We start from the raw sequence: 12,954 nt of genomic DNA, 5'->3' as shown, positions 1-12,954 counted from the left end.
ATTTTTTATATAGGCAATAGCTTTGGAAACAGCAGTAAAATATACTCTTCAGGGGCTAATTTTTATCAACCTTTTATTTTTGGCTGCTTTACGAGCGTGCAAAGTTTCGCAAAAATCGTGGTGAAACATTTTGCAGGTGTTCCTTGTTAATTCCACGTGAACTTTGACCTACAAAGCGAGCCGTGGTGCACACGATATTTTCCCCTCTATTTCCATCGATTTTCCTATCTTGCGACGACGTACCAAGATTCACTTTTCGAATTAGGCAACGGATAGTGGAATTAAATATGGAATACGATTATCCTGTTCGAAACAGTCTCGTGGAGCAACCAGCAGAATTTAATGCCCAAAGTATGCACAGTCGCTATTCCGCTAACGGAGTTTGCATTCTAACGTTACTAATTACGAGTTTACTGTATACGGATATAGTTATTCGAGTGTCTCAAGTTTCTTTGCGAAATATCAATTTCAAACTTCAGCGAAACTTCACACGGTATCCTCGAGTTGTAAACAATTAGCGAATGGGGTAGGGGAGAGGATAACTTCGACTTTCGTGACATGTCTAATGTATCTAACCCAGTGGCTGTGGGAAGTTTCTTTCGGGAAACATTGCATTCTCTGAGCATCATTGCCGATTTCGTGGCTGCATTTATTTAGCACGTAAATATCATACATTTACCGACGAATCCTCTACGTACAATGCTTCGTGGTTACGAGGGATGAGAATTCAGCAAAACTTGTACTTGATACTCTGTGAATGATAGGTACTGAAATTTTGGTTACACACCTAGTCGTTTAAAATCATTACTGCAGAAACTAGAGCTTACGCTGTTCAGCAACTCGCGCATCAGCATTCCCCATTATGAAATATTTTCTAAACAAAAAATTCGCTGTGATTGTTACAAGTAACAATAAATAATTCCCAAAGCTACAAGAATGTGACTCTCTTCCACAAAGATATCAACGATAAGTTCCGGTTGTTTCGCGGAACACAAGAAAATTCGCGTGCAGTCTATCAGATTGAAAACCGTTCAGAGATCGATTCTTCCGTTGCAGCGAGACGTCTCTAATTGAAAATAAATTAGACATCGTTCCCGACTCGTTCCTCCTTTTCTCTCGATCCCGTCGAACACGGCGGTGTCCGACGATGCGTATCAGCCGTGGTTCGACGAAGACGGATAAGCTATCAGTGTCAGTTTCAGAGATCTGAAAGCGTCCACTCGACAGTTACGTTAAAACGGCTTGATATCTATCGTCCTGCACAGCCGAATGTCCTGTCAGGACTTTGTGATCCCCATCACGAGAGTCATACACGTCACCGGCATACCCGGGGCCTCGTCCGTTTCGCAGATAACTCATATCCATCTATATTAATTCTGGTCGTCGATGTGCATGCGCGCCCTCGGAAATTAAACGCCGTCCTTACGTCCTGGCGTGCCACTGATTGTTATCGATCCAGAATACCGGACCCTTATCCGACGTTTTGCGATAATTACGTTATATCTTGGACGCGTTATTAGTTCTGCCGTGACGAGGTCCTGACGCGGTCGATCAGCGTCCGCCGGCATGGCCCGGGTCTGTCAAAATCACCACGAGATAAACGTCGATTAAATAAACGTTCAAACTTTGACTTCAATTCCAAATTAATCTTTATTTCGTTGAGCACGTTGCTTCTATTTAAGTGGATTTATTATACTGCAGTTTTCTGATGGGAAAGTGTTGAACGGAAAATAAAGAATCGTTGGTTGATTGTTTTTGCAACGTTGATATTTATTTTTTTCTTAACTCGTAACTTCTTTCTTTTTGGTTTCTTACTTTTCTTTGTAAAGTTCGAATTTTCCAAAAGTTTTACAACCCCTGAGTTGAACCCCATTGAAAGTCTACAGGACGAACTTAATTGACACATTACCGCCAGAATTTAATAAAGATGCGAAAAGTGATATTAAATTTGTTGTTTTAACAAGAAAACTTACCATCTTCTTTTGCAATAATTCGTTAGTCAAAAGGCTATCAACTTATCCCTTGAGTAATTGCAATCAATTTGAGCTAGGAGACACCTCATAGTTGGCAATGAAATCTAAATCTTCTAAATAGAGTTTAATTTATATTCAAGTCTATATCTGTTTACAATTTTGCCGAAAAAGATTCTACATTTTAGCCTTATGAAAAATCCATGAAGTGATACGTAGCCATCCAACGCGAACTAATCCTCACCCCCAGAGTATCCCGAACAACGACTTTTCCATCTCTATATTAAATTCTCCGTAAAATTTCATGCATCGTAGTAGCTCCCACGGACGACACCGGTCGAGAACTTTCACCTCTCCGTTTTACGGAAAATCCGAAGTTGTTAATAATACAACCAATCGATAAATCAATGCTCGATAGGGGAAGGGCATCGTTCATTCATCACGCTGGCCGTGTCGCGTCCATGGCAGAAGTTCAACCGACCGATGCAAAGTTTAATGCCGGCCAACAAGAATGTAACGCGTGCAGACTAAATTCGCTAATAAAATCAAATTCCACCGAACGTTGCCGCGCTGTTAATTACTCATTTCGCAACTTCCGTTCGTTAACCCGCGCCCGGCGCGCAAAAACGTAATCTTCGCTGATTTTTCGTTTCAATTTGCGCGGCGAGCGACGCACGCAACGCTGCTTTTCTTTCCTGCAAGCGCAAAAAACTCGCGTTGCGGGAAAACAGCGCGCAACTGCCAACAAGTTTTTTGCAAATTTCTGCGAGCATCACCAGAGGGAAAAACTTGGAACACGGGTTTTTTTTTATCATTACCCACTCCTGCCCTTCGATTTCGCGCTGTTTCGCTTTCAAGGTGCGGGAATATGCATTTTACCATTTAAATAAATAATTTCTAAGAGTCTTAGGGTGTCGAGCGAGCGATTCGAACTGTTATTTATATCTCGTCAAAGATACAAATTCGTTTTTTTTTCATACTTTTTACTATTTACGTTTTACTATTTTATATAATTTGACTTCAGTGAGATGTTGACTCTATTTCGTGCCAAAACTACTGAATATATGCGGAAGAATCTGACACAAGATCAGCAAAGTCTATTTCATCTTTTATTTCTTATTTATGTGTTTAGTACACAAGTATATAGATGCTTAAGCACAGCAATAATGTGAAAAAGTGTCGATAGAGCAAATGACGCCAGGTTCAATTCAAGTGGAATTTTTAACCTAACCCCGTGCAGCTCCACGGCCAGGATCAGACAGTCGCGTGACTTGTGTTTGCCGGCTGTTCGGTTTTTATCGTCCATAAAGGCCGTTAGGAGTCTGGAATTTTTGATCGAAGTCCTCAACCGAACGATACGGGTAGAGTTATAGTTTCTGTCCGCGTGACTTGAGCTGCCGTCTGATTGTCGGCCATCTCCCGTTACCGCGACTCCGACAATCGTCACGCCACGTCTACGTACGGTCGTTCGCGTGCGAATTCACCGCTTCTTGGAAATCGATCCATCATTCGGAATTGACTTCGGGGGCGGACCCTGGCCGCCGTCTAATTAAACGACCGACAGATAAAAATTACTCTGTATCGGAAGTCGTTCCCTCTGCGTCGACGTTTCCTGGAATCCGGAGTCGAGTTCCAAGGGCTGCCGAGTGCAGCGTTTCCTAAACTTTTTTAATCACGAAACACTTTTTATTTTGCGATGCATTCGCGGAGCATTTGCATTCTAGTGTGATCATTTGGATTTTTACGTTGCAAAGAGGAATTCACAGAAACCAAAATATTACGTTTCCACTATATAATTAAACTAAATTTCAATTTCTATATTACATAAATACATATTTACCGTAAATAGTTGTTGTCATTAATTAGTACACGATACATTATTGCTGGTGAAACCGCGCTTTTATTTCACCGATACAAATTATACGCGTATCCAACATATCAAGTTTTCATCCCCATTTCTACGTATACCATTTCAAACACGATATGCTTTTTATTCCCCTAACAAATATTGGATAATTGTGTTATCACTATCGAAACCCTTTCACTGAAGTGAACTGAAATTGCAGCTGAAAATGTTACGCACCAGGTACTATAATCAGTAAAATTTATCTAAAGAACCTATTATTCCAATGAATACAATTAAATAACAAACAATGATTCGATATTATATTAAAGAGCACGAGTTTTAACAAATGTCGGGTTTGGGTAGACCCAATCGGCATGCCACAATTATCGAAAAACACGAATGGCTCGTTGCGAGCGATTCTAATTAATATAGATTTTTCCGATTAAGAACATTTTGCGATGCACCATGCCGTGAACGCGCCGCAGAATTGGGCGAAACAAACAATTTGTACATTCAATAATCTCCATCTTCGGCGATATAACGCGATATACTGTTTGCCGGGCGAGGTCCGTGAAGCTAATTGAATCCGCGTTTAATAAACGTATGCGCGCAATTGAAAACGCGCCCTAATTGGCGCTCCCGAAAATCGGGGCTACAGGCTGCATTTTCACACACGACTACGCTCGAACGCTACAAACCGCTCAATTCGCTGACCCGGCCCAGTTCGAGCGACAGCTTTTCGGGACAAACGCACACGCGCGCGTACACGTACGCGTTCATAGAAGCATTCTTTGGAAAGGATCGAAATACGAGCCTGCGTGCAATTTGAAAGGCTCTGCCGGTTTCCGGTCGACATAACGAGCCCACCGCAAGTAAATCGGCGCGGTAGCACGCTCGACCGGTCACGCTCGAAGAGGGTTTTGTCGACGACAGATTCGCGGATGAAATTACTGTTCCGCGGTCTTATCCGTGAGTTATAAACTGAAAGTTTATAAATGGAGTTATAAACTGTAAATTAACATGTTGGAACGAAACATACGATCCCGGCTTGTTTAATAAATTAATTAACAGAAACGATCGCGTTTCCATGCTTTTCGATACATGGTATCGAATATTGCTCGACAGAATCGGAGAAAAATTGCTGTGTCGCGGCCTTAATTGTCGATACGCGAGTTTACCAATAGCACATTTAACACGCAGGGATTATGTACTTGATCCTGGCTTCTCTGATAAATTAATTCACCGAACAGAATGAACGGAATTAAAGAAAAATATTTTCCGAGGGATGATTTTATCAAATTCCGAAATGTATCTTCCGCTTTTTCCGACGTCTCTTCTACCAACTGGACAGACATGACCGCTGACAGACTCAACTTTCTCGATACTAAAGAAAATTCCTCTCCCCTTGGGAAAATAGTGAAACATCCCGCGAGGCGATTTCGCCACTGCAACTTTTGTACTCGAGAAAAGCAATTTACTTCGAAACGTGTCTATTGGCACGCAATAACAAGGGTGGTCATTAGTCTGAAGAATCCCGCGGTTAATAGTTGTTCGCGCGTGCTTGAAAAAGGCAAAAAAAAGAAGAAGCAAAAAAAAAACACATTTTTCCTCGCGGCTGAGAACGCGAAAATTGCAGCGGCTGCACGTAACGGAGTAACGCGTGCGGAAAACCAGTGTTCGCGTGTCGTTTGAATCTTCGTGTTCGTTGCGCCGGCGGTCGCTGTGCTAATTAAGACGGACGAGCCACCAGGGGGATTAATGACACCCGTCGAGTCTGCCTCCGAGTATCGTTACAACGTTCCGCTCGAAATCATCGGGATACTCTTCCTAATTGCCTATCGGAGAAGAATGTTTTCATCGCCGCTGGTAAGTTAATCCTGTAAAGCACGCGCGTGACGTGGATGGAAACGAGAGGCAAATTCGACAAGAACGACGATATTTCGCGTCGAAGATAGCACACGAAACGTCGAGTTATGTGACAGATTGCTTCTAACGGGTGTACAATTTCTGTACGCAGAACAATGAGGTGTACAGGGTGTAAGAAAATGTTGTTTCGTGGTTTATCAGAGATGATTCCATGCTTTATAATCGGCGGAGATATATTAGGAAAAACTTGTCGCAAAATTGAACTTGACTGATCTCCGCTATGGGGGTTGATGAAAGAAAATTTGTTTAATTAAATACGATTAGAGAATTTTGTGATAAACGTTTTTATTTATTGTAGCATTAAAAAATAATAACATCTCTACATGCCTGATCCTGTACCACAACATTGAGTAATTGTAACAGTTTTGTCTGTGGGAATATCTCACTCAGCGATTCATTTTTCTAATCGAGCTAAAATTAGACATCAATAACGACTCTATGGCGTCCAAAACATATGGTGCCATTTTAAAACACTAAAAAAATTATAAACGTAGTCCTATCTATCCCTTTTATGGAATCACTTTCAAAATAGGTTTCGCTTAAAAATGTACCGTTTGAAAATTGATAATAGTCTGCAGTGCATTAAAGCGTTTCGAGGTGATCATGCATTATGCTAGACGCTGCCCATCCCGTACCCTTTTTTTAATAGCCGCAAAGAATTAATAAATGTGAACAAAAATCGTGAACACCGTACTATTTATACCTTTTGCAGACTAATTTTCATAGAAGGTGACACTTTAAAATTAACCATGCGAAAATTAATTAAAGTTGATGGTGCATCAAAGCGTATCGGGTCGGTCATGCGGTGCTAGGTATAGGGGCCAGGCGACCGTGCCTACCATTCTTCTACATTGTATAATGTATTCGACAGCGTCAAAGCGGTGATCAAGATTTAGCGGTGACCTTTAGCAATAAATATCCTTTTTAATACGGTGGATAAGTATTTAGGATTTTCTAATTGTCAATAGAATTTATTATTGGAAACACTTAAGAGGTTACACCACTTCGGTCACCCGATCTTTCTAATTCAGTGTAATTAAATTTCCTTCAATTACCAAAGAAACGAGTGTCTTTTGTTTTATTTCTTAAGCTTCATTCGTGTCCTCTTCTAGCAAAAAAATATTGAACAAATTTTTCTTCCAACTGAAGTAATTTGTATCTCGTAGTCGTCTGTAATCATAGTAAACACTTAAAATTGTCATTCAAATTAAATTTAAAAATTTCGAATTTAATAAAGAAAAGTATCAATCTTCTCTGTCCTCTAATTAGCTGAAAAATTCACCAATTTCATTTTCGAAGTGAAGAACGACTTCCGAAATACGTTTAAGCATGGCAAAATACTGCAGTGCATTAAGATGTCAGGAAAATCCGCAACGTGACCGCATAAAGTGTCCAACTTGACATGGAATTACCCGTACCACGAGCGATCCATAGAAAGAGCGTGGATCGATGAACGACTTCCCCGACTCCGAGTTTTCCTCTGGTCGTTTCGCGTGGACCACGAATATCGCCAGTGGCTCACGGGGAAACGGTGCATCGCAATAATTCCGCGAAATTAGGTTATCCTTTAATGCATACGGGGTATTCATAATGCGGCCGTTCGCGAGTGCTGCGGTGCCTGCATAACGTCAGTCCGGAGTGCATATCCCTGTCTCCTCTGGCGCAGTTTGCTCGCGTTACCTTTACCAGGCATCGTTTCGCGGAGCTCGCCTTTTTACAATCGCTAATGTGCACTAAATTAATTCTTCGCCGGGCTTGCGCTTTACGGGCGAAAATCGAGGAAAATGGAGAGAACTCCTCGACTCGGTCAGATCACCGTTAAGGGAATAATTATCGAGGCGACGTGACTCGACGCGAAAGAGAAAACGCAGAACCGGACGGACGGACGCCTTTCGAAAAAGGAATGCCGACGGGCGCCGAGATTAATCAGAATTTACTGCACCGATTCGGTCCATCGCCATTTGGAAAATGTGAGACGCAGTAGGTGGTACGAATTTATCCTTGTTTTCTGAATAATTTAAAGGGTTGAAAGGTATTCTCTGAATGATATTTTAAGGCAAAATTAAATTTAACGCCCTATTTCTGAACCATTACCTACTGGACTAGAGCTCAGGGATTTTGATGGCATTCAAATAAAGGTATAGTGTAGTTCTTGTGAAAATGTGGAAGGTTTGAGTAATCACTTTGATGATTTTGAATTTGTTTAAAACATACATGACGTCAAAGTTTGCGATCCAAGCGTATTTTTATCTTTGAAACTATTAGTCCTATTTCCGACTTCCTCCTTTTGCCCATCGATGATTCATGACATTCATAAATCTGACAAGTTTGTAAAACTCTGAAAACTTAGTCTCTGAAAACTAACTCTGAAAAGTTAGTAAAACAACAGAAGAATGTGAAACGAATGATCAGAAAATTCGCAAACTTGAATGTCTTGTAGTATGTTTATAGAAATCTGAAACTAGCAAAATGATTATTCGAAACCCCTTATAATTTTACGTGCACTAGAATCTATTTCAATTGTTTGAAAAACCCTGATATCGAATATAAAAAATATTCGTTTTAACGTGGAGCGATTCAGTGGTTAAAGACAATTTTGTTTTAGAACATATCAATCATAGAAACTACATCACAAATTAAAGTACACACATTCGAATCTCTTTTTGTCAGGTAACGTATCTTTCTACTATAATATCACTTGAAATCCTAGAAACACATTTCAAGATGAGGTATTCTAGCTTCATTTAACAGATAATAGCGCTTATGTACTACAACTTCGTGGCCACAATGTCTGGAAGTCACAAGATGGAAGCACATGTACACAGGAGTATCTGTGAATCGCTGTGTGCCAACACACGAATGTCCATACAACTTTCAACAAGCTGTTCTTCGCTAATGGACTTGCAACGTCGCAATAAACACGATCTACTACCTTGCTAATGACGCATTTAAAAAGAAATATTTTACATTGACGAGTAGAATGAAACTGTATCTTGTTTTATTTATATATTATTAATGTATCAGCTTATTTAGTCTTACGGAAGTCGTTGGAAATAGCTATGCCACCTTTTATTTTAAATTTGACGTTACTTTCACTGTTAACATTCAACAATCGTGACAAATAATTATTTGTAAAGTCTGTATTAATTCGAAAATTTTAAAGACATATAAAAATGGACTTTTCTAATGAAATTAATTGAAATAAACGCGAATTAAATTCACGTATGTATCCTGATAGCTACAAAACAAAACCAAAAAATAAAACTTAATGTACAAAACTTTGATTCGTTATAATGTAACGGCACATAGAATATTTAAATATAATATTTCTTCCCATTAATTTAAGTGAAAAATTATTTTATATATCAGGTGTAAGAAGTATGATAAATATTCGCAAAATTGTCTGGGGTTGCACGATTGCATCCTATCAGACTAAAAATAAGATTCAATGTAGTACTACCAACCAAAATTCCATGAAATACTTATATCAACTCTCGTGGAACACTTGACGTCAAAGAAGATAAATAGCTGACAAGGGTCCCCGCGCGACAGATCAAAAGATGCGAAGCACATCCTGGAATGTTCACTCTACGCGTTCCAGAATTCAGTTCTCGAGTAACCTTAAAGTCCGCGGACCCTGGGTTTTTAAGGCAACGACAAGGAAGCCAGTCGTCTCATTTCCGTGATATAATGAAATTTACCAACACTTGTCGCGTCCTTCTATCGTTCCGTCGACTCGACAGAACCATTGTGCCGGGGGTGGTTCGAAGTTGTGCAATCGACGGTACGAATCGCAGTCGCGGTGAACGACTGGAAGGACGATAAAAGACGAAAGGGAAACGGCGATGGAGAACATCGCATTATGTACGGAAAGACAGGCGTCAGGGGGTGTGGGGTATGACTCCTGTAAATCTCGCTCATAGCGGCGTGGCGAAGCATAAATTTCCTTTCAGTCGACCTCGGTTGTCGGGGATCGTCCCATCCCTAAATGCTCCTGCGGTGGATACTACTTATCTGTCGAGACCGCACCCGCGGACTAACACGCCGATCCTTTTGTTTCAGGCCGACATATTGTCTCGCGAGCGCACCGAGCGAGTGCGTTCTAGCCGATACCAGTGTCCCGCGTCGGCTCAAGAACCACCATGTATCCTTTCGCGACATAATGGTAGCACGTCGATTGCCTGTTCGTTGTTTACCGTACGCGATAATAGCGTGCCCGGGCGTGTATGGAAGCATTTAAGTGTTCGCAGCCGGCGACGGTCGATGCACGAACACGAACGTGAAACTGTTGCGATATTTTGTAATATAGTTGAATAGGTACTGGAACGTACGGGATGCTGAGGATGTCTCGTTTCCGTTTAGCGAGACACTTTTACGGCTCTTTAAAATTAATATTGTCTCGAACACTCTTCGAGGATGCGTCGAAAGCGTTTAAGGGGCTAGGGGCACTTGCGAGTTCGAAAAAAAGCACTCCTTCACGAATCTTTCTTTATGCTTGGTTGATATATTTTATAATCAGTGTTTCTGTATTCGAAACACGTATGCTTGAAGATGTAACATGAACATTTGTATTCCGATATATTTATAACAAATTCATGGAGATTCTGTCTCAATTCGATCGAAGGCATCTTTTTTGATAATCACCGAAAATGGCAGGATAACATTTTTGTTCTCTATTTCATGGATGCCTCTTCATATCCCAAGAAAGATTATTTGGGAATTATTAATAATTTTTCGAAAGAAATTCATGAAAATCACCTATTTTTAAATCTGTTACCCTGGCATTCCACCTTAAATGAACGAATGATCATTCTTAAATAATATTAATATTAAATTGTTGTCTTGTTCACTATACAGGGTGTCCCAGTTCTTCAACTCCGATTATTAATATTTTATAACGTATCACTGTCGATAATATTTATGCGTCCTACATTTATGAACATTTATGCAACTTTACGATTTCATACCAATAGACTAACCTACGTAACATTCTAAATACTTTGTCAACGACCCATCCGTGCACAAACACCCTGAAAAGTCACGAGCACAATGGGGAGCAATTCTAAACGGAACAGGAAGTACGCACGGGGAAGTGCGTATATGCGGTTCCAGTTAAAAGTTCAAGGGAAGAAAGCGACTCTCAAGGTAGGAAGTTTCCGTTGCGAGTCAGGTGAGGGCAAAGAGACAGAAGGAAGGTCGAGAAAGGGAAGAGGAGAGACCGTGCGAGTAGCCGAGATGGAGGGTAGCAGAGGTGGGAAGCTCGTCCGCTCGACTCCCTTCGGTGTTTGTAAGCACTTACCCCGCGGCTTATTGTTACCGCAGCCCTCTTTGTCGGGATTTGTAAAAGCACTCGGTGCGTTAATTCCAGGGTGCCGGACGCGGCACATCGGCCGACGTACGCGCCCGGTCCTGACACACGCGATTTGTTTGCCCCGTATCCTGGCGGCGTAATCTTTTCCCCTTTATCACCAGAACTCCGCTCTAGAGTTGAAGAACGACTTGGAAAAAGAGAAACAGGCCCCGAGGCGCAAACATTTGACATTGTAACAAGGGAAACACGTACCAGAGGGAAATCGTTTTTGGAGTGACACCGAGTAAAAGTTGTAGTGTACAAGTGAACACATAGTAGATTCTAGATAGTAAATTCCCGTATAATGCGACTAACTCGTTTGAAAAACGCAGAAGAATGAAAGTTCGTTCTTATCGTAGACATTTACTTTAGTTGTAGTTAAATGAAAATGTGCCAAAATGATTTAAAAATGAAAACAATATTGCTGTTGTATATCTGAGGGAAAGGGGAGACACACGAGGAAAACATTTTAAACTATGTCATACATCCATATGTATTAATAGGAATAAAAATATGTATTAGTCAAGAAAACAAAAAAATACATCTTAGTTGATTAGTTATTGATTATTTATGGCTTCGGTACGAAAGTTCTACAAACTAATCGATAATACCAGTCTACAAACCAACCAATCTACAAACTAATCAATAATATCACAGTTGACTTTACCGTGACAACTTTAAATATAAATTGAAATAACTCAAGACACCTTTATCAAATTCTTGTACTGGATTCTCGTATTAAAATAGTTTACTTAATAGTACGCTAAAGTTGAGCGGTTTGTCACGGAGGGACGATAACCTTGAATCGTTTGGAGCAGAGACCGCACTTAGTGTTTGACACGATCGACCGAAATCAGCCGGTAGAGACGTGCTCGGTCCTCGAAAGCATTCGGTCGAGCATGACGGTCGATTTCCTACGACAAAGATTTGCTCTCACGAGAATCTACCCTTCGTCTTCCAGTTGCTTTTCCTTCTTCGTTCGCGTGCCCAGGGGACGATTCTTCTCGTCCCTTTCGCTGCTGTCTATTTCTTTCGCAACCGGAACACGTGTACGTGGGCGCGACCAACTAACGACGAGGAAGACTAGAAACAGAATGTGGGGGATAAGCTTTATCGGAAATACCTTCTTATGGGTGAAGAACAGGACGACGAGAGCGCGAAGGGATTTTCGATATCGCGCTAGAGCGACGCTGATTATCTGAAAATTGTTAACGATAAATCGCAGCGTCGTGCTTCGCGGAAAAACCGTGACGCCAGTTTTTTTTATTGAATTGAAAGCGGGTTGGGTCGGATGCGGGATTCGCGACATGTATTGTCGATAGTAGAGAATTTTTTAAAATTCTCCTCGTTCATCGTTCCGACCTCGACACGGTATTTTCTGAAAATAGCATCAGATTTTGTTGTTTTCAGTTTCGAGCTGATGATATTTGCAAAAATGTTTGACTATCTCGATGGAAAACACAAACCAGGCTTCAAAATATTGAAAAAGCTTAGGGGAAATATAACGTGTCGCAATTTCATTTAAGTGTGCAGTCATTTAAACATAAATTTAAAATCAACCAAATAATAACAAACTTCTGTTTGTTTTACTACGATAAATCATAGTTAAAAATCATTATCAAAATGCATGAATGACAGCGATGGAATTTTATTTTACATTGACGAATATCCTACGACCTTATTGTTATATTGTAATAGCATATAAAAATAATAACAAAACCACACAAAAATTGCTAGCAGTGCTGCTTTCTCAAAAAACTCGCGCGATATCAAGGATCTGACACAAGACGCAAATAACGACCTCAGAATTCTCCGGTGCAGACAAACCAAAGTAAAGTACTTAAGATACAGTACGATTTTAC

Source organism: Hylaeus volcanicus, chromosome 1 (genome assembly GCF_026283585.1).
Source record: "Hylaeus volcanicus isolate JK05 chromosome 1, UHH_iyHylVolc1.0_haploid, whole genome shotgun sequence".
NCBI classification, from domain to species: Eukaryota; Metazoa; Arthropoda; class Insecta; order Hymenoptera; family Colletidae; genus Hylaeus; species Hylaeus volcanicus.
The sequence above is the reverse complement of the archived record's forward strand: the minus strand, read 5'-3'. Positions refer to the sequence as shown.